General features: G+C 46.0%; 1 pseudogene; it reads left to right on the top strand.

Annotated features, from left to right (window-relative positions):
• The window catches only part of LOC141162603 (cilia- and flagella-associated protein 99-like), an 84,457-nt pseudogene that overhangs the window by 34,761 nt on the left and 25,359 nt on the right, over positions 1-24,337 (top strand).

Raw genomic sequence — 24,337 nt, 5'->3', positions numbered from 1 at the left:
AATGGTATCATATAAAACAGGGGTGGGCAATTAATTTTCCCAAGAGGCCACATGAGAGCATGACTGTTGTGGAGGCCAAACCAATAGGCTGAAATTAATTCTGCTCAATATTAATATCAATATATTAATAATTATTTTATATTAATGTTGTATCACTAAATATTGAGCAGAATTAAGTATGCTGACATCCCCCCTATATGCTGTATGAGCCTGCAGACAGCTTTCCCCATATATACAGTATGAGTCCCCACAGAGCCCCTGTATACTGTAAGAGCCCCCACACAGCCCCTATATACCGTAAGAGCCCCCACATAGCCTCCTATATACCATAAGAGCCCCCACACAGCCCCTATATACCGTAAGAGCCCTCACACAGCCCCTTATATACGGTAAGGACCCCTCACATAGCCCCCTATATACCGTATGAGCCCCACATAGCCCCCTATATACAGTATGAGCCCCCACATAGCCTCCTATATACAGTACGAGCCCCCCACATAGCCTCCTATATGCAGTACGAGCCCACACATAGCTTGCTATATACAGTATGAGCCCACACATAGCCTCCAATATACAGTATGAGCCCCCACATAGCCTCTTATATACAGCATGAACCCCACATAGCATAGTCTTAGAAAATGGCGACAAGACAATATTTTTTATGTATTTTATTTTACAAATTTCAGATTTTTTTCCCCCAGTTAAATTATAAAAAAAAAACTATACAAGTTTGGTATCTCCATAATCGGAGTGACCTGGAAAATCATAATGTAAGGTCATCTTTTTACCGCACAATGAACATCATAAAATCATAATTTATTTTTCACCATAATTGGATTTCTTTTGGATGATAGAACAAACGGTGTCATCCAAAACTACAACTTGTCCTGCAAAAAAAAAAAAGCAAGTCTTCATATGTAGATGGAAAAATTAAAAGTTATGGCTTTTGCTCCAAAGAGCAAAAAATGAACATTAGCTGTAGCAGGAAGGAGTTAAAAGATAGAAGTTCACTTTAATGTCATTTATGCCGGTAAGAACAGTGAGGTTTATAGACGCCATAGGTAGAGATTTTATTCAAGTCCTTACATACTATGGATTCAGTTCTGATCTGAAGGGGCCCGCAGTCCTGGCCGGATCAGCGGCTTGGCCTTTGGGCCCCGATGATGGTAGTCACAGAGGTAGTCACAGGCCTCTTGTGTCTGCAGTGATGACTTTGGGCTTGTCGTGTGCTGTGCATCCTCCATTACACAGAAGTATTATACGCAGCCCGCGTACTCCGGCTTCTCGCGCTCTGGGTGCTATGGCGGTCAGTAAAGGCGTGGTAGTGGTGGTGGTTGTTGCGTTGGAGGAGATGTCTGAGCAGAGCGTGCTCCCACACCTGTTTCTGTAGTAATAGCGGAGAGTATTGGCGCCCCAGGTGGGATGCGGCCCACTCACCGGTGACATCACACCCCGCACCACAACCTCCACAGTAATGAACATATGCAGCTCACAAATTAGCCGCCTATAATTAGATTTCTCTGCCTCTCGGAAAGTCTTGTTTGCTACCAAAATAGCTTTCGTCTGCCAGAAGCCGAGCGCCGCTCCGTCAGAAATCCACAGCCGTAGAGGAACATATATGAGGCCTCTGGAGCTACAGAATCACCATGACCATAGAAAGAGGAATAGGTCTTGTATGTACTGTCCTCATGGCATTCACAAGTGGGCTGTCAGGGGGCAACTAAGGGGTCCTAAGGGTCCCAGAGCAAACTCCCTTCCCACACTGCAGATGCCCTAATTTGCATTTACTATCCCTTCGCAGGCCGGCCGTGCAAGAGGGTAAATTCCAGATCCTGCCCAGGATGTGCCGCAGTCAGCTAGGGTCTCGCGTAGTGACCACTGCACTGCTGTAATGTGGCCAGTAGCCTGCGGCATCGGGCTCAGCACTGGGGTTCAGACCATTGTACACTCTGCTGTCTGGGGAAAACAAGATAGAAGAGAACCTCCTGACAGGTGGGGGTCCGACCGCTGGGACCTGAACTGATCGGCAGAACGGCGAATATTAATTTATTCCCGAAGGAGCACTTTTATCCCCATTACAAAATGGTCAGATGCCCGACCGTTGTTCCATTCATTCTCTTTAGGACTGCCAGAAAAAGCTGAGCGCAGCACTCAGCAGGCACATAAAAAATGAATGGAGCGGGCACTCAGCAGGCACATAAAGAATGAATGGAGCGTACACTCAGCAGGCACATAAAGAATGAATGGAGCGGGCACTCAGCAGGCACATAAAGAATGAATGGAGCGGGCACTCAGCAGGCACATAGAGAATAAGTGCAGCGGGCACTCGGCAGGCACATAGAGAATGAATGGAGCCGTCAATCAGCAGGCTCTTAGAGAATGAATGGAGCCGGCAATCAGCAGGTACATGGAGGATAAGTGGAGCAGGCACTCAGCAGGTACATAGAGAATGAATGGAGCGGGCACTCAGTAGGCACATAGAGAGTGAATGGAGCGGGCACTCAGTAGGCACATAGAGAATGAATGAATGGAGCGGGCACTCAGCAGGCACATATAGAATGAATGAATGGAGCGGGCACTCAGTAGGCACATAGAGAATGAATGAATGGTGCGGGCACTCAGTAGGCACATAGAGAATGAATGAATGGAGCGGGCACTCAGCAGGCACATATAGAATGAATGAATGGAGCGGGCACTCAGTAGGCACATAGAGAATGAATGAATGGAGGCTTTCAGCAGGCACATGGAGAATGAGTGGAGCTGGCAATCAGCAGGCACATGGAGGATAAGTGGAGGAGGCACTCAGCAGGCACATAGAGAATGAGTGAAACCGGCAATCAGCAGGCACATAGAGAATAAGTGGAGCCGTCAATCGGCAGGGACATGGAGGATAAGTGGAGCAAGCACTCAGCAGGTACATAGAGAATGAATGAAGCGGGCACACAGAAGGGGCATAGAGAATAAGTGGAGCAGGCACTCAGCAGGCACATAGAGAATGAGTGGAGCGGGCACTCAGCAGGCACATAGAGAATGAGTGGAGCGGGCACTCAGCAGGCACATAGAGAATGAGTGGAGCGGGCACTCAGCAGGCACATAGAGAATGAGTGGAGCGGGCACTCAGCAGGCACATAGAGAATGAGTGGAGCGGGCACTCAGCAGGCACATAGAGAATGGGCGGGTTGTACAGGGCTTGGCATTCACAGCACTGTCAGATCTACAGCAGAGAAAACAGTTTTTGATCAAAACAGCAGCAAGTGAGTAACCACATCGTGCTGCGCTCAGATAGGGGAGCACAAACCTGGTGACAGATTCCCTTTTAAAAAAGAAAATACTTTGTAAATAGCCTTTATTAAAAATGTGTCCCAGCTCCCATGCAGAGCTATGTGTCTCCACAGTAAAGGACAACACACAATCTTTGTAGTCTGACCCTGCAGTCACTCAGTTACTTTCCTCCACTACTTTTTCCTAACATCCATTTCTTATAGTAGCAGGAAGTAAGGAACAAATCAAGGAGACTGTCGGATCAGACTACACCGGGGTTATCTGTTGTCTGTTACCATGGACACACATAGATCCGTATAGATGACAAAACACTGAACACGGTTTACAAAGTTGTTTTATTTCTTCATGGTAAATGCACTCAGAATCGTGAGTGCAGCTCTGGAGTATAATACAGGATGTAACTAAGGATCAGTAATGTAATGTATGTACACAGTGACTGCACCAGCAGAATAGTGAGTGCTGCTCTGGAGTATAATACAGGATGTAACTAAGGATCAGTAATGTAATGTATGTACACAGTGACTGCACCAGCAGAATAGTGAGTGCAGCTCTGGAGTATAATACAGGATGTAACTAAGGATCAGTACAGGATCAGTAATGTAATGTATGTACACAGTGACTGTACCGGCAGAATAGTGAGTGCAGCTCTGGAGTATAATACAGGGTGTAACTAACGATCAGTACAGGATCAGTAATGTAATGTATGTACACAGTGACTGCACCGGCAGAATAGTGAGTGCAGCTCTGGAGTATAATACGGGTGTAACTAAGGATCAGTACAGGATCAGTAATGTAATGTATGTACACAGTGACTGTACCGGCAGAATAGTGAGTGCAGCTCTGGAGTATAATACAGGATGTAACTCTGGATCAGTAATGTAATGTATGTACACAGTGACTGCACCAGCAGAATAGTGAGTGCAGCTCTGGAGTATAATACAGGCTGTAACTCAGGATCAGTAATGTAATGTATGTACACAGTGACTGCACCAGCAGAATAGTGAGTGCTGCTCTGGAGTATAATACAGGGTGTAACTAAGGATCAGTACAGGATCAGTAATGTAATGTATGTACACAGTGACTGCACCGGCAGAATAGTGAGTGCAGCTCTGGAGTATAATACAGGATGTTACTCAGGATCAGTACAGGATCAGTAATGTAATGTATGTACATAGTGACTGCTGCAGCAGAATAGTGAGTGCAGCTCTGAAGTATAATACAGGATGTAACTCAGGATCAGTAATGTAATGTATGTACACAGTGACTGCACCAGCAGAATAGTGAGTGCTGCTCTGAAGTATAATACAGGATGTAACTCAGGATCAGTAATGTAATGTATGTGCACAGTGACTGCACCAGCAGAATAGTGAGTGCAGCTCTGGAGTATAATACAGGATGTAACTCAGGATCAGTACAGGATCAGTAATGTAATGTATGTACACAGTGACTGCACCAGCAGAATAGTGAGTGCAGATCTGGAGTATAATACAGGATGTAACTCCGGATCAGTACAGGATCAGTAATGTAATGTATGTACACAGTGACTGCACCAGCAGAATAGTGAGTGCAGCTCTGGAGTATAATACAGGATGTTACTCAGGATCAGTACAGGATCAGTAATGTAATGTATGTACACAGTGACTGCACCAGCAGAATAGTGAGTGCAGCTCTGGAGTATAATACAGGATGTAACTCCGGATCAGTACAGGATCAGTAATGTAATGTATGTGCACAGTGACTGCACCGGCAGAATAGTGAGTGCAGCTCTGGAGTAGTACAGGATAAGTAATGCATTGTATTTATAATCTCCTTATGCTGACCATACAGGTGATGAGTTACTTGTGTTCTTCCACTAATTAACTTGTCTTGTCAGTTTCTTAGATTTTTCTTTAATGTCCTAAACCTGAGCACTTGGATAAAAGATGAATGGAGTCAGATCTATGATTCAAATTACGTGAAGGAAAACTGGATTAATCCATTACTGAAGTGCGTATAATGTATCTTCTTGTAGTATGGAAGGAAGGGCTGGGCGCAGATTAGGGACACAAGCTCCTGTAAAGGGAACCTTTCAGGTGATTCATGCGGCCCAAACTTTCAGAGAAAATATACTGTGACGTCCCCAGATGGCTCTTCCCATCGCTGCTGCAGGTGATTGATATGTCTCCCTCTCACTGTGGGAGAAACCTGTCAATCACCTCTAGCAGCGCTGGGAAGAGCCGGCATAGAGGGATCTGACGATTGTGGGGACCTAATATAGGCTCTCAGTCCTCAATCCTCCTACTACCTAGGACAGGGATGTCAAACTGAAGCACACAAAGGGCCAAAATGAAAAACTTGCACAAAGTCACGGGCCAACCAGTATACAGTATAATGGGCCCCACATAGTCCTCCATACAGAATAATGGGCCTCACATAGTCCTCCATACAGAATAATGGGCCTCACATAGTCCTTCATACAGAATAATGGGCCTCACATAGTCCTTCATACAGAATAATGGGCCCCACATAATCCTTCATACAGTCTAATTGTCCTCACATAGTCCTCCATACAGAATAATGGCCTCCACATAGTCCTCCATACAGTATAATGGGCCCCACATAGTCCTTCATACAGTATAATGGGCCCCACATAGTCCTCCATACAGAATAATGGGCCTCACATAGTCCTTCATACAGAATAATGGGCTCCACATAGTCCTTCATACAGAATAATGGGCCCCACATAATCCTTCATACAGTCTAATTGTCCTCACACAGTCCTCCATACAGAATAATGGGCCCCACATAGTCCTCCATACAGTATAATGGGCCCCACATAGTCCTCCATACAGAATAATTGCTCTACATAGTCCTCCATACAGAATAATGGGCCCCACATAATCCTCCATACAGAATAATGGCCCCACATAGTCCTCCATACAGAAAAATGGGCCCCACATAGTCCTCCATACAGTATAATGGCCACACATAGTCCTCTATTCAGCATGATGGCCCCACATAGTCCTCTATTCAGAATAATGGCGCCACATAGTCCTCCATACAGAATAATGGGCCCCACATAGTCCTCCATACAGTATAATGGCCCCACATAGTCCTCCATACAGTATAATGGCCCCACATAGTCCTCCATACAGTATAATGGCCCCACATAGTCCTCCATACAGAATAATGGCCCCACATAGTCATCCATACAGTATAATGGCCCCACATAGTCCTCCATACAGTATAATGGACCCCACATAGTCCTCCATACATAATAATGGCCCCACATAGTCATCCATACATAATAATGGCCCCACATAGTCCTCCATACAGAATAATGGCCCCACATAGTCCTCCATACAGAATAATGGCCCCATATAGTCATCCATACAGAATAAAGGGCCCCATATAGTCCTCCATACAGAATAAAGGGCCCCACATAGTCCTCCATACAGTATAATGGGCCCCACATAGACCTCCATACAGTATAATGGGCCCCACATAGTCCTCCATACAGAATAATGGGCCCCACATAGTCCTCCATACAGAATAATGGCCCCACATAGTCCTCCATACAGTATAATGGCCCCACATAGTCCTCCATACAGTATAATGGCCCCACATAGTCCTCCATACAGTATTATGGGCCCCACATAGTCCTCCTTACAGAATAATGGGCCCCACATAGTCCTCCATACAGTATAATGGTCCCACATAGTCTTCTATACAGTATAATGGCCCCACATGGTCCTCCATACAGAATAATGGCCCCACATAGTCCTCCATACAGTATAATGGCCCCACATAGTCCTCCATACAGTATAATGGCCCCACATAGTCCTCCATACAGTATAATGGCCCCACATAGTCCTCCATACAGTATAATGGCCCCACATAGTCCTCCATACAGTATAATGGCCCCACATAGTGCTGCATACATAATAATGGGCCCACATAGTCCTCCATACAGTATAATGGGCCCCACATAGTCCTCCATACAGAATAATGGCCCCACATAGTCCTCCATACAGAATAATGGCCCCACATAGTCCTCCATACAGAATAATGGCCCCACATAGTCCTCCATACAGAATAATGACCCCACAAATTCCTCTATACAAAATAATGGGCCCCACATAGTGCTCCATACAGTATAATGGGCCCCACATAGACCTCCATACAGTATAATGGGCCCCACATAGACCTCCATACAGTATAATGGACCCCACATAGTTCTCCATACATAATAATGGCCCCACATAGTCATCCATACATAATAATGGCCCCACATAGTCCTCCATACAGAATAATGACTCCACATAGTCCTCCATACAGAATAATGGGCCCCACATAGTGCTGCATACAGAATAATGGCCCCACATAGTCCTCCATACAGTATAATGGGCCCCACATAGACCTCCATACAGTATAATGGACCCCACATAGTTCTCCATACATAATAATGGCCCCACATAGTCATCCATACATAATAATGGCCCCACATAGTCCTCCATACAGAATAATGACTCCACATAGTCCTCCATACAGAATAATGGGCCCCACATAGTGCTGCATACAGAATAATGGCCCCACATAGTCCTCCATACAGTATAATGGGCCCACATAGTCCTCCATACAGTATAATGGGCCCACATAGTCCTCCATACAAAATAATGGGCCCCACATAGTGCTGCATACAGAATAATGGCCCCACATAGTCCTCCATACAGTATAATGGGCCCACATAGTCCTCCATACAGTATAATGGGCCCACATAGTCCTCCATACAGTATAATGGGCCCCACATAGTCCTCCATACAGTATTATGGGCCCCACATAGTCCTCCATACAGAATAATGGGCCCACATAGTCCTCCATACAGTATAATGGGCCCACATAGTCCTCCATACAGTATAATGGCCCCACATAGTCCTCCATACAGTATAATGGCCCCACATAGTCCTCCATACAGTATAATGGCCCCACATAGTCCTCCATACAGTATAATGGCCCCACATAGTCATCCATACAGTATAATGGCCCCACATAGTCATCCATACAGTATAATGGCCCCACATAGTCCTCCATACAGTATAATGGACCCCACATAGTTCTCCATACATAATAATGGCCCCACATAGTCATCCATACATAATAATGGCCCTACATAGTCCTCCAAACAGAATAATGACTCCACATAGTCCTCCATACAGAATAATGGGCCCCACATAGTGCTGCATACAGAATAATGGCCCCACATAGTCCTCCATACAGTATAATGGGCCCACATAGTCCTCCATACAGTATAATGGGCCCACATAGTCCTCCATACAAAATAATGGGCCCCACATAGTGCTGCATACAGAATAATGGCCCCACATAGTCCTCCATACAGTATAATGGCCCCACATAGTCCTCCATACAGTATAATGGGCCCACATAGTCCTCCATACAGTATAATGGGCCCACATAGTCCTCCATACAAAATAATGGGCCCCACATAGTGCTGCATACAGAATAATGGCCCCACATAGTCCTCCATACAGAATAATGGGCCCCACATAGTGCTGCATACAGAATAATGGCCCCACATAGTCCTCCATACAGTATAATGGGCCCCACATAGACCTCCATACAGTATAATGGGCCCCACATAGTCCTCTATACAGAATAATGGGACCCACATAGTCCTCCATACAGAATAATGGCCCCACATAGCCCTCCATACAGAGTAATGGCCCCACATAGTCGTCCATACAGTATAATGGCCCCACATAGTCCTCCATACAGTATAATGGCCCCACATAGTCCTCCATACAGAATAATGGCCCCACATAGTCCTCCATACAGTATAATGGCCCCACATAGTCCTCCATACAGTATAATGGCCCCACATAGTCCTCCATACAGAATAATGGGCCCACATAGTCCTCCATACTGAATAATGGGCCCACATAGTCCTCCATACAGTATAATGGCCCCACATAGTCCTCCATACAGTATAATTTCCCTACATAGTCCTCTATACAGTATAATGGCCCCACATAGTCCTCCATACAGAATAATGGCCCCACATAGTCCTCCATACAGAATAATGGCCCCACATAGTCCTCCATACAGAATAATGGCCCCACATAGTCCTCCATACAGAATAATGACCCCACAAATTCCTCCATACAAAATAATGGGCCCCACATAGTGCTGCATACAGAATAATGGCCCCACATAGTCCTCCATATAGTATAATGGGCCCACATAGTCCTCCATACAGTATAATGGGCCCCACATAGACCTCCATACAGAATAATCGCCCCACATAGTCCTCCATACAGTATAATGGCCCCACATAGTCCTCCATACAGTATTATGGGCCCCACATAGTCCTCCATACAGAATAATGGGCCCACATAGTCCTCCATACAGTATAATGGCCCCACATAGTCCTCCATACAGTATAATGGCCCCACATAGTCCTCCATACAGTATAATGGCCCCACATAGTCCTCCATACAGTATAATGGCCCCACATAGTCCTCCATACAGAATAATGGCCCCACATAGTCATACTTACAGTATAATGGACCCCACATAGTTCTCCATACATAATAATGGCCCCACATAGTCATCCATACATAATAATGGCCCCACATAGTCCTCCATACAGAATAATGACTCCACATAGTCCTCCATACAGAATAATGGGCCCCACATAGTGCTGCATACATAATAATGGCCCCACATAGTCCTCCATACAGTATAATGGCCCCACATAGTCCTCCATACAGTATAATGGGCCCACATAGTCCTCCATACAGAATAATGGCCCCACATAGTCATCCATACAGTATAATGGGCCCACATAGTCCTCCATACAGTATAATGGGCCCACATAGTGCTCCATACAGTATAATGGGCCCACATAGTCCTCCATACAGTATAATGGCCCCACATAGTCCTCCATACAGTATAATGGGCCCACATAGTCCTCCATACAGTATAATGGGCCCACATAGTCCTCCATACAGAATAATGGGCCCACATAGTCCTCCATACAGTATAATGGGCCCACATAGTCCTCCATACAGTATAATGGGCCCACATAGTCCTCCATACAGTATAATGGCCCTACATAGTCCTCCATACAGAATAATGGCCCCACATAGTCCTCCATACAGAATAATGGCCCCACATAGTCCTCCATACAGTATAATGGCCCCACATAGTCCTCCATACAGTATAATGGCCCCACATAGTCCTCCATACAGTATAATGGCCCCACATAGTCCTCCATACAGAATAATGGGCCCACATAGTCCTCCATACTGAATAATGGGCCCACATAGTCCTCCATACAGTATAATGGCCCCACATAGTCCTCCATACAGTATAATGGCCCTACATAGTCCTCTATACAGTATAATGGCCCTACATAGTCCTCCATACAGTATAATGGCCCCACATAGTCCTCCATACAGTATAATGGGCCCACATAGTCCTCCATACAGTATAATGGGCCCACATAGTCCTCCATACAGAATAATGGCCCCACATAGTCCTCCATACAGTATAATGGCCCCACATAGTCCTCCATACAGTATAATGGCCCCACATAGTCCTCCATACAGAATAATGGGCCCACATAGTCCTCCATACAGAATAATGGGCCCACATAGTCCTCCATACAGAATAATGGGCCCACATAGTCCTCCATACAGTATAATGGCCCCACATAGTCCTCCATACAGTATAATGGCCCCACATAGTCCTCCATACAGTATAATGGCCCCACATAGTCCTCCATACAGTATAATGGGCCCACATAGTCCTCCATACTGAATAATGGGCCCACATAGTCCTCCATACAGTATAATGGGCCCACATAGTCCTCCATACAGAATAATGGGCCCACATAGTCCTTCATACAGTATAATGGGCCCACATAGTCCTATATACAGTATAATGGGCCCACATAGTCCTCTATACAGAATAATGGGCCCACATAGTCCTCCATACAGAATAATGGCCCCACATAGTCCTCCATACAGTATAATGGCCCCACATAGTCCTCCATACAGTATAATGGCCCCACATAGTCCTCCATACAGGATAATGGCCCCACATAGTCCTCCATACAGTATAATGGCCCCACATAGTCCTCCATACAGTATAATGGCCCCACATAGTCCTCCATACAGAATAATGGGCCTACATATGGGTTGTGGTTCTGGTGTTGCGGACCAAATAAAACCGCCCTGCGGGCCAGAGCTTGGCGTGTATAACCTAGGCGCATGGGCTATAGAATTACCACGTTAAAAAAATATATAAAAAGGGCACAAAAAATCTAAAAATAAATAATAAAATAAATATATACAGTATTTTTTTCTATTTTTTTATATTACTGTGTAGAAAGTTAAACCTGTCTCTGAAATAAAGTTAATGTTATTTTCATCTAATAGTGATCGCTGTAAAGCTATGTTCACACGCAGTGTCTTTGTCTTCAGCTAAACCTGCTCTCTTGGCATTAAAAATGCTGCAGATTTTAGTGTATTTTTGTGTTTTTTTATGCTTTTTTTAGCTGCTTTTTTCGAGCGGATTACATGTGATTTGTCTACAGGACATGTTTAATAAAGTTAGTTTCTTTCTACAAAAATCGCAATAAACGCTGCAATTTTTTTTGCACTTTCTCATTGCTTTCGATGGGTGAAAAAAATACTGAAAAATCTGTGAAAGAATTTATATATAATAATAATAATAAAAAAAAAGTATTTGGGCCTTACTCACCATCCCCTGGTCCAGCACTGATTCTCCGCCTCTACTTCTGTTTTCTGTTATTGCCTGAAGCCCTGACGTCACATCTTTGAGTTCAGCGTGTCTGCCAGACATAACAGCATGAGCAGTGATTGTCTGCAGCGCTGTCGATCTGACATCAGTGCTGCAGACAATAACATACATTGGGAGTTGCAGCGGAGACTCAGCTCTGGACCTGGGGAGGGTGAGTATTTTTTTGACAACCTGCAGCCAGGGCACAGGGGTTTTCCTAAACTGTATTCATTGCTGATCGTCTCACTCTGTTATACACTGCGATGAGTGCACGTTTTTTTCTCCACTAGGTGGCAACCTGAAGTGCTGAACTTAATAGATTCCATTGATAGTAAGATGGCGGACGGTCCGGATATAATAAAAGGCTCTAAAGTGACGGAAGTGAAGGAGTTCAGTATAACAAAGCCGAAGCCCAGAACTCTGCCGCTGCCACAGAAAATACCCGTCCAAAAGCCTCACCAGCCAGTCAGTGGTCGCCCAGTAGGGGGCGTTATACAGTGCGGGGCAGAAGATGGGACTGACACTCGCTGCTCCTGCTTTATAGAACAGCGAGGTTCTTCAGCAGCTGCAGTTGTGTATTCAGATTTGTGTCCCAGAACCTGTCTACCACTGTGTCTATTAACCCCACAGTCAGGGACTGCACTGCAATGCCACGCACAACCTGTAGGCAGGGATAGCGCTGTTCTTGTTTTATTTCTAATCTTGTATAATCCTTTTAAAGGCTGATAAAGTGATGGCGTCTGATATCATTTGCCATCTCCTCCTGGTTGGGTCCAACGTCCCCATAATCCAGGGACTGAAGAGATCGCTCTGGTTTAGCGCTGCATGCTCATCAAAGCTTGCACGGATAAACAGTTAGGGGGCGCCACAGTCACTGAGTTCTGCTGAGCCTTCATTCTTAGGTTCTGTTTTAGTGATAGAATATCACCTCAGCTGCTGCAGAACCTCATAATACACCTCAGCTGCTGCAGAACCTCATAATACACCTCAGCTGCTGCAGAACCTCATAATATACCTCAGCTGCTGCAGAACCTCATAATACATCTCATCTGCTGCAGAACCTCCATAATACACCTCAGCTGCTGCAGAACCTCCATAATACACCTCAGCTGCTGCAGAACCTCATAATACACCTCAGCTGCTGCAGAACCTCATAATACACCTCAGCTGCTGCAGAACCTCCATAATACACCTCAGCTGCTGCAGAACCTCATAATACACCTCAGCTGCTGCAGAACTACAGAATACACCTCAGCTGCTGCAGAACCTCATAATACACCTTAGCTGCTGCAGAACTACAGAATACACCTCAGCTGCTGCAGAACCTCATAATATACATCAGCTACCGCAGAACCTCATAATACACCTCCGCTGCAGTACATCAGAATACACCTCAGCTGCTGCAGAACCTCATAATACACCTCAGCTGCCGCAGAACCTCATAATACACCTCCGCTGCAGTACATCAGAATACACCTCAGCTGCTGAACAACCTCATAATACACACCTCAGAAGTTGTGTGTAATGTGAGGTTCTGCAGCAGCTGGGGTGGGTATAATGGGGTTCTGCAGCAGCTGAGGTGTGTATTACAATAGAAAGTGTCTGCATCTGTAAATGATGAGGAATCATGGACCTGTATAAATCCCCGTTCTGGCCTCATGTTGACCCTGAGGGTCCTGACCGGTCAGAATGGGGTTGTGTTACTTTGAGCATTATTCATGAAGAAGATGGACAGGAGAACAGAAGGACGGAGGGAAAGGAGGACGGGGGCAAAGGAGGACGGGGGCAAAGGAGGACAGCAGAACCAGAGGAAAGGAGGATGGAAGGAAAGGAGGATGGGAGGACGGGAGGAAAGGAAGACAGGGGGAAAGGAGGATGGGGCAAAGGAAGACAGCAGAATGGGAGGAAAGGAGGATGGGAGGATCAGGGAAAGGAGGATGGGGCAAAGGAGGACGGGAAAGGAGGACAGAGGAAAGGAGGATGGGGCAAAGTAGGACGGGAGGGAAGGAGGACGGGGGGAATGGAGGACGGGGCAAAGAAGGACAGGAGGATGGGGGGAAAGGAGGATGGGGTGGGGGGACAAGAGGTGCAGACATGAGCATCCTTATTATTATAAGGAATGTAAGTGGTGATGGCCGAGCCGCGGGGAATATTCACACACGGGAAGGGTCTCCTGTCCGCATAATGATATCAGTAGTTGTCTCAGTATTTGCTATAAATGTCCGCCATCTCTGCACACAGGTTCCCAACACCACGTACAAAAGTCCCAAAGACCAAGACGTTCTTCAAGGGAAGAAACTGAGAAACCGTAAGAAAGCAGAGGTGGGTTACATGTAAATAATCTACTCCCTCCAGGCGGGTGAGGACACAATGCAGGATAGATCATGTGGTGCCGATGAGGACCGGAATGGCGCTGAGACCAGGAGAAAGCGGCAATGGGAACGTGAATCAGTGCCAGCACTTCATACACAATAATCACTAAAATGGGGACAAAAGATTACATTTATCACCGGAGTGATACTTTGCTAAATTTTCCCCAAAGTACATTCATGAGAAATTTGCAGTGTCAGCAATAACACTGGAGAGATCACGCAGATCCCTCCACTGCCACCAATTTGTCAGGGGACGCAACTCCTCCAATTATCAGGACAATTACGCAATTGACTGATGAGTGATGGATGAGGCTGCAGCTGCTTCCACTAATAAGGCCGGTTATTAGGAAACTCACAGTGAGCATATAGTATATACTCCTCTGATTTCAACACATGAAATATATATACACTACCGTTCAAAAGTTTGGGGTCACCCAGACAATTTTGTGTTTTCCATGAAAACTCATACTTTTATTTATCAAATGAGTTGCAAAATGAATTGAAAATATATTCCAGACATTGACATGGTTAGAAATAATGATTTTTATTAGAAAGAATAATTTTCTCCTTCAAACTTTGCTTTCGTCACAGAGTGCTCCTTTGCAGCTATTCCAGCATTGCAGACCTTTGGCATTCTAGCTGTTACTTTGCTGAGGTAATCTTGAGAAATTTCCCCCCATGCTTCCTGAAGCCCCTCCACAAGTTGGATTGGCTTGATGGGCACTTTTTTGGTACCATACGGTCAAGCTGCTCCCACAACAGCTCAATGGGGTTGAGATCTGGTGACTGCGCTGGCCACTCCATTACAGATAGAATACCAGCTGCCTGCTTCTTCCCTAAATAGTTCATGCATAATTTGGAGGTGTGCTTTGGGTCATTATCCTGTTGTAGGATGAAATTGGCTCCAATCAAGCAGTGTCCTCAGGGTATGGCATGGCGTTGCAAAATGGAGTGATAGCCTTCCTTATTCAAAATCCCATTTACCTTGTACAAATCTCCCATGTTACCAGCACCAAAGCAACCCAAGACCATCATGTTACCTCCACCATGCTTGACAGATGGCGTCAGGCACTCTTCCAGCATATTTTCAGTTGTTCTGCATCTTACAAATGTTCTTCTGTGTGATCCAAATTCCTCAAACTTTGATTCGTCTGTCCATAAAACTTTTTTCCAATCTTCCTCTGTCCAATGTTTGTGTTCTTTTGTGCATATTAATCTTTTCCTTTTATTAGCCAGTCTCAGAGGTTGCTTTTTCTTTGCCACTTTGCCCTGAAGGCCAGCATCCCAGAATCGCCTCTTCACTGTAGACATTGACGCTGGCGTTTTGCGTATACTATTTAATGAAGCTGCCTGTTGAGGAGTTGTGAGGTGTCGATTTCTCAAACTAGAGACTCTAATGTACTTGTCTTGTTGCTCAGTTGTGCAGCGGGGCCTCCCACTTCTCTTTCTACTCAGGTTAGAGCCTGTTTGTGCTCTCCTTTGAAGGGAGTAGTACACACCGTTGTAGGAAATCTTCAGTTTCTTGGCAATTTCTCCCATGGAATAGCCTTCATTTCTAAGAACAAGAATAGACTGTCGAGTTTCACATGAAAGTTCTCTTTTTCTGGCCATTTTGAGAGTTTCATAGAACAAACAAATGTAATGCTCCAGATTCTCAACTAGCTCAAAGGAAGGTCAATTTTATAGCTTCTCAAATCAGCCAAACCGTTTTTAGCTGGGCTAACATACTTGTGCAAGGGTTTTCTAGGGTTTTCTAAACATCCATTAGCCTTCTTATGTGGCGCCCCTGAGGGTTCAGTCGCCACAGGGGTACTGCACCTCAGACCGAGGTGTGGTATCTCCTCTCTGAGGTAAGGGTGGAGCACCTCTCGGGACTCAGCCATCCATTCAAAACTACACCACTCCTGTCCTGAGGGGGCTTTAAGGCACCATAGTGCTGCCCCAGCCGGGATAGAGGAGATGGGGGGAACCAAAAGATAGGGGGAATCATGTAGTGGGTGAGGGTGGAGGACGCACTTTAGGTTACACTCATTCTATCATATTTAATCAATGGCCATCTTAGGTTCAAGGTCCTTTGATTGTGGTCTTCATCACTGAACGTGGTTTTCCGGTGGAACCTGCAGCTGACAGGAGATACACGGTCTCCGGGCTTGAGGCGAGGAGCGGGCTAGAGTTAACGGCTATCTCTACCCGGTCAAGGTCCCTACCTAAGAAGGCCTGGAGGGGAGCAGAGGAGACAAGCTCCACAGGTAAAAGGATCCCAGGGGATGCAGACGGAGCAGCATACCCCACCTGTCCTCACTATTCTGGCCTAGTCAGAGATTTCTGCTGCAAAAGGGGTACCGGCCCCCGATATCTGGCTTTGTTACTTCATGTCCTAGTCAGAAAAGCCCGGAGGCTTAGAGGATCCCACTGGGTAACGGATGGAGCGGAGTTGCCACCCATACCCTTGTTCTGTGTAAAGCCAGAGGGAGACCCAGCCTTGTAACACGCACCACATACGGACATGAGAGGACCTAGTGGGAAAGTCTAGGAACACTCTGGTGCAGGGGGTCCTGATTGATGCACCTGAACTACCCGGAGTATGCTGAACCACTTCCTGGTGGCCGCAGCGCGCCGTGAGGAGCAAGGAGAAACCTTGCAGCTGACACCTAACAACATGAGTAAAGCTTGGAAGACTGCATTCATTGCCGCCGGTCCCTTATTTTAGCGCAACACCACACCGTACCACCCACTACGACCCCCCTGATCCGTCTTCTCTGCCCTGAGGCCCTGCTCCGCCTGTGGGGAGTAGTACCATCTTCTGCTGCCACGACATCCCGCCTCAGAGGACTACCGCAGCGCTGGTGGCAAATCACCATGCACCACAGGTGGCGTAGTCATTACATCCACTCGATTACCACCGTCCCTCCTGTCCCTTATTTTTACTGTGATGACCCTGGGCGACTGCATCCACCTTACACCAGGAGGCCCGGTTCCGAGTACCCCCGTCTCTCAGGGTAGGGCCAGCGAGCGGCAGCGAGGCGTCACACTTACACAGTTAGCAAACACAATGTACCATTAAAATACTGGAGTGGTGGTTGCTGGAAATGGGCCTCTATGCACCTATGTAGATACTGCAATAAAAACAAGACGTTTGCAGCTAGAATAGTCATTTACCACATTAACAATGTATAGAGTGTATTTCTGATTCATTTAATGTTAGCTTCATTGAAAAAAAATGTGCTTTTCTTTCAAAAATAATGAAATTTTTAAATGACCCCAGACTTTTGAACGGTAGTGTAAATATTGTGGTAGATCGGCTCACTCGGCTGCACATAGAGGTAGACACAGGAACACTGGTTCTTCAAATATTCCACTGGTTTTATTAAAAGTACAGCATAAAACCAGTGCAGAGTTAGCAAAACAAATACGGCCTTCCCGGCTTAACAGGAAAACAAAACATAACATATGGCATAGGCTTTGTTGCTACGGGAATTCGTCCGCTTCAGGAACAATCAACACAAGGTCTAGCTTTCCTTAACACAAAAACACAGCTCCAGAACTTTCACCTCCAGACTCACGCCACACACTGCTCTAGAAAGCTGGGTATTTATCCTCTGGACTCCTCCCACTCTACAGCTGCTCAATCATCCTAGCACTAAACATAGCTGATTAACTCCTCTCAGCACTTAGTGTGCTGGATGATTTTTACTGAATATATTACTGTATATTACTGAAACTAACAACCTCAGTGCTACATATCTCCCCTTTAGTACTTTGTCAGCGACTTTGTCACAATATATACCCCCGATACGGTAACTGCCAACTCCACAATAACAAAATGAACTACTAGCTGCCACTACCAAAAGGTTTTACAGGCCGATTGGACACCCTTTACCGGAAGCGTATTGCTTAAGGGGTGCTGTTTCCATTTTCTAGATTTCATCTGGAAAAGTAGGCAGTGTTTTTAAAAATATACAAGACAATACAAAATGGGAACAAAACAATACGATATAAACAATTACATATAATAGAGATAAAAAAGTACTAAACCTGGGTAACAGAAATGACTCAGAGCTTAGCGGAGGTACTCCTTTAGGAAACGGGCATAACTACAGCAAGCTGTGCCTTCCAGGACTGACAAATGACCAAAACCCAAACTCTGATTTTTATTAGATCACGGTTACGCCCTCATGCCTCTCTTTGGTGAGCTCATATGGGGTCTGGTCATGGGATGTACTAGGTCTTTTAGAAGGTTATGAGATTCCCAACTATCAGGATATCTTCACCCCTGGAGGTCCCAGACGGTGATATTGTTGTCATGTTTCCTATTACTATTTTACCTTTCTATAGAGATGAAATATGGCATGGATAGCATCCTGACGATTATAAGTTGGAGGCGTTTAGTCGCCCTTACGCTGATGTGAGTGATTGTGTTATGTTTGTCCTTTCACTACGATGGCGAAAATATATCTGTCATAAATATCGGATCAATGCAAATCCCAATATTCATCACTGACCACTGGCTCCAGAAAGTATGAGAAAATTTGTTTGAACAAAGAAAGCTAATTCCTTTGAACAGAGGAAACCCCTGTACTTTTCTGCCTCTGAGTATACGAATCCTAGGTTTGTTGGCTGGTTCTCATCAGATCCCCTTGTGGTAATTACCTGTTCACGGCAGGAGGTCCTACTTCAATGGAGGTTCTCACTTCCCCTGTTATAAATAATAAAATATGTTCAATGTGAGAATGATATGTCCTCACTCCGGAGATGTCTTTATGGATTTTACAATTTTTCTCTACTACATGCGGTATCTATTGAAGGGGTGCCGGAATATTCACAGCCATAACTTGAAGCGTCTAGTCTCAAATAGAAAATATTTAATTGTGGAGACCCTCAAGCACCAGGGTCCAAGTGTTCCTACCTGTTTGGCCCCCCTATAGTTTTTCCCATGGGGATAGGTCATCCTCACGGCTGAAGGTGGAAGCTGCCCGTGGCCAATAATACCATAGACTAAGGTGCCGTGTCCCTCATCAGAATTGCCAGCGTTACTTTCCCTGTTAATTATTTTGGCCGGGTCTTGTCAATTCCTCTTTTGCAACGTGTCAGCATATGTGATAAACGCCGTCCTGACAGGGAACACTGCAAGGACGATTGTTCTCTGTATAAAAGCTGTTAAATCAACAGAGCAGCTCGTCAATAGGAACAGCCCCATTACTGCGATTACCGATAGACGGCAGAAAAAGCCTCCATACAGCACGATTCTGCCCACGTCTGACAATGGACAGGCACCTCAGCTATTCAGGGGGATCATCACTCCGAACACTGACCGGACCCACAACACCGTCCTCTGTACACAGCTCCCCGCACTGACACTGCTGACCTGGGAGAGATTGGATGGCAGCGCAAGGACAGGTAGACCAGCTGTATAGGCGTAGGTCAGAGACAAAACAGAGGTAAAGAGAGGTAGGACACAAGACAAAAAGAGGGAGCAGGGTAGAAGTATGTGCAGGGTAGCAGGAAAGGGAAGTGCAGGGTGGCAATAAAAGGACATGCAGGGTGGAAGTAGATGAATGTGCAGCGTGGCAGTGGAAGTATATGCAGGGTGTCACTAGATGACCGTGCAGGGTAACAGTAGAGAGGCGGGCAGGATATCAGTAGATGGACGCCCAGAGAGAGCAGTAGAGGGTCTTCTAGAGATAGCAGTATATGGACGCCCAGAGAGAGCAGTAGGTGGTCGTGCAGAGATAGCAGTGTCTGGACGTGCAGAGATAGCAGTGTCTGGCCATGCAGAGAATGCAGTAGAGGGTCTTGCAGAGATAGCAGTAGATGGTCTTGCGGAGATAGCAGTAGATGGTCGTGCAGAGATAGCAGAAGGTGGTCGTGCAGAGAATGCAGTAGATGGTCGTGCAGAGATAGCAGTAGGTGGTCGTGCAGAGAATGCAGTAGATGGTCGTGCAGAGAATGCAGTAGATGGTCGTGCAGAGAATGCAGTAGATGATCGTGCAGAGAATGCAGTACATGGTCGTGCAGAGAATGCAGAAGGTGGTCGTGCAGAGAATGCAGTAGATGGTCGTGCAGAGAATGCAGTAGATGGTCGTGCAGAGAATGCAGTAGATGGTCGTGCAGAGAATGCAGTAGATGATCGTGCAGAGATAGCAGTAGGTGGTCGTGCAGAGATAGCAGTAGATGGTCGTGCAGAGATAGCAGTAGGTGGTCGTGCAGAGATAGCAGTAGGTGGTCGTGCAGAGATAGCAGTAGGTGGTCGTGCAGAGATAGCAGTAGGTGGTCGTGCAGAGATAGCAATAGATGGTCGTGCAGAGATAGCAGTAGATGGTCATGCAGAGATAGCAGTGTCTGGACGTGCAGAGATAGCAATAGACGGTCGTGCGGAGATAGCAATAGACGGTCGTGCAGAGATAGCAGTAGACGGTCGTGCAGAGATAGTGTCTGGACGTGCAGAGATAGCAGTGTCTGGACGTGCAGAGATAGCAGTGTCTGGACGTGCAGAGATAGCAGTGTCTGGACGTGCAGAGATAGCAGTAGAGGGTCTTGCAGAGATAGCAGTGTCTGGACGTGCAGAGATAGCAGTAGAGGGTCTTGCAGAGATAGCAGTGTCTGGACGTGCAGAGATAGCAATAGACGGTCGTGCGGAGATAGCAATAGATGGTCGTGCAGAGATAGCAGTAGATGGTCGTGCAGAGATAGCAGTGTCTGGACGTGCAGAGATAGCAGTGTCTGGACGTGCAGAGATAGCAGTGTCTGGACGTGCAGAGATAGTTGTGTCTGGACGTGCAGAGATAGCAGTAGAGGGTCTTGCAGAGATAGCAGTAGATGGTCGTGCAGAGATAGCAGAAGGTGGTCGTGCAGAGAATGCAGTAGATGGTCGTGCAGAGATAGCTGAAGGTGGTCGTGCAGAGAATACAGAAGGTGGTCGTGCAGAGAATGCAGTAGATGGTCATGCAGAGATAGCAGTAGGTGGTCGTGCAGAGATAGCAGTAGGTGGTCGTGCAGAGATAGCAGTAGATGGTCGTGCAGAGGATGCAGTAGATGGTCGTGCAGAGATAGCAGAAGGTGGTCGTGCAGAGATAGCAGTTGATGGTTGTGGAGAGAGCAGAAGGTGATCGTGCAGAGATAGCAGTGTCTGGACGTGCAGAGATAGCAGTAGGTGGTCGTGCAGAGATAGCAGTAGGTGGTCGTGCAGAGATAGCAGAAGGTGGTCGTGCAGAGATAGCAGAAGGTGGTCGTGCAGAGATAGCAGTAGATGGTCGTGCAGAGATAGCAGTAGATGGTCATGCAGAGATAGCTGAAGGTGGTCGTGCAGGGAAACAGTTGAGGGACTTGCAAAGTTTTTAAAAACAAAACAAGTTAAAACAACAAAATAAGTTAAACCAATTAATAATAAAACTGAAGAAATATTATTTCTCTTCTACAGACTTACAATGACTCCAAAATATGCGACATATTGATATTTGGAATATTTGTGAGACCCATCGGGAGTGTTAATAGGTGTTGACCCTCAGGGTTGCTGCCCCCCAGCTTGTACTGTTCCCAGTTTGCCTCTACAGTGCATGGTCATCCATGCAGTAAATACTTTCATAGATGCGCCATCTAGTGGACAAATCATACATCGCAGGGGCGTAAGTTTTTTTGATTATTAAGTTATTATGATCCAGTGTAATAAAAGTTATTTCAGTAATAAATCATCCAAAACATACTTTGTGGTCAGTTCATATCACCTGTATTCAGCTAGATGTCTCTGTTTTGCTCAGAAGCCATGAAAAATGGAATTTTGTGCCAAGTCTGCCAGTGCAGGAACGACCCTTTGCACGGGCTCTCCTCTCTGGCTGATACAAGGCACATCCTTAGCAGGGAGATTTTGCTGTGACGTCTGTATGCCCTTCCGTCTTTATGATGTGTATTATCTTCTCATTCTTCATTTCAGGAGCTGTTAATGGAAGCAAACATGGGGCAGTTCAATTGTGCCAACCCCGAGAAGTCAGAGAAAACCAAGGTAAGTGCAATGCCCCCGTGGGTACAGCAGCGCCATCTTGACCTTTCCCCATCCATGAATAATCCCTATTGGATCAACAGGTAGGAACAAGCCCTGTGAAGAAGCTTCCCCACTGCTGTAAGTGCCAGCATTTCACTAGGACATCAGTGGAGTCTGATTGCTGGGACAACCCTTAAAGAGGACCATTATACTGTATGGAGGACTGTGTTGGGCCCATTATACTGTATGGAGGACTATGTGAGGCCCATTATACTGTATGGAGGACTATGTGGAACCCATTATACTGTATGGAGGACTAGGTGAGGCCCATTATTCTGTATGGAGGACTATGTGAGGCCCATTATACTGTATGGAGGACTATGTGAGGCCCATTATACTGTATGGAGGACTATGTGGGCCCATTATACTGTATGGAGGACTATGTGGGCCCATTATACTGTATGGAGGACTATGTGAGGCCCATTATACTGTATGGAGGACTATGTGAGGCCCATTATACTGTATGGAGGACTATGTGGAACCCATTATACTGTATGGAGGACTATGTGGGCCCATTATACTGTATGGAGGACTATGTGGGCCCATTATACTGTATGGAGGACTATGTGAGGCCCATTATACTGTATGGAGGACTATGTGAGGCCCATTATTCTGTATGGAGGACTATGTGGAACCCATTATACTGTATGGAGGACTATGTGGGGCCATTATACTGTATGGAGGACTATGTGTGGCCCATTATACTGTACGGAGGACTATGTGGAACCCATTATACTATATGGATGACTATATGGGGCCCATTATACTGTATGGAGGATTATGTGGGGCCATTATTCTGTATGGAGGATTATGTTGGGCCATTATTCTGTATGGAGGATTATGTGGAGTGATTATTCTGTATGGAGGATTATGTGGGGCCCAGTATTCTGGTTGAAGGACTATGTGGGGCCCAATATTCTGGTTGGAGGACTATGTGGGGCCCATTATTCTATATGGAGGACTATGTGGGCCCATTATTCTGTATGGAGGACTATGTGGGGCCCATTATACTGTATGGAGGACTATGTAAGGCCCATTATACTGTATGGAGGACTATGGGGGGTCATTATACTGTATGGAGGACTATGTGAGGCCCATTATACTATATGGACGACTGTGTGGGGCCCATTATTCTGTATGGAGGACTATGTGGGGCCATTATACTGTATGGAGGACTGTGTTGGGCCCATTATACTATATGGAGGACTATATGGGGCCCATTATTCTGTATGGAGGACTATGTGGGGCCATTATACTGTATAGTGGTTGACCTGCGACTTTGTCTAAGTTTTTCATTTTGGCCCTCTGTGAGTTTGACATCCCTGATCTGGACCATTGCTTTCTATTGAAGTGGCGCACAGACAACCTCTTGTTATTGTGGACACCCCCTCAAGATATGACACTAGTTTTTTTATATTTGCAGTAGATTGTTACTACCAATCCATTACCTTTGGAACACTATTCATAGATGGAAGAATATATTATTACTCCTGACAGTGTGCTGAGTGACAGTCCAGCCGCCTAGTCAGGGCAAGGATGTGCCAGGCTTCCTCCATGTGTCTCCTGTTCTGAGTGATTACCTGGCTCCTTAGCTGGTTCTCTGCCTCCAATTACTGCCAGTTGTAGCTTAGCTCAAGTGGTATGTGTTTGCTCTGTGCTCCCTGTCTTGTATTCTGATCTTTGTTGCCCGACCTTGGATTTGCCTTTGAACATCCCTTTGCCTAGCCCCTTTATTTTGATCCGCTACCTTCCTGGAATTCTGACCTCGGACCATGACCTGACTACGCCTCTATCTTTCCCCTTACTTTATGATGAGCCCTCTTGGTATCTGACCCCGGACCGCTTG

This window comes from Phyllobates terribilis, unplaced genomic scaffold (genome assembly GCF_046119375.1).
Source record: "Phyllobates terribilis strain yellow unplaced genomic scaffold, ASM4611937v1 Scaffold_1__5_contigs__length_1240528914, whole genome shotgun sequence".
Classification (NCBI taxonomy): Eukaryota; Metazoa; Chordata; class Amphibia; order Anura; family Dendrobatidae; genus Phyllobates; species Phyllobates terribilis.
This window is presented reverse-complemented; position numbering and strand designations above follow the sequence as displayed.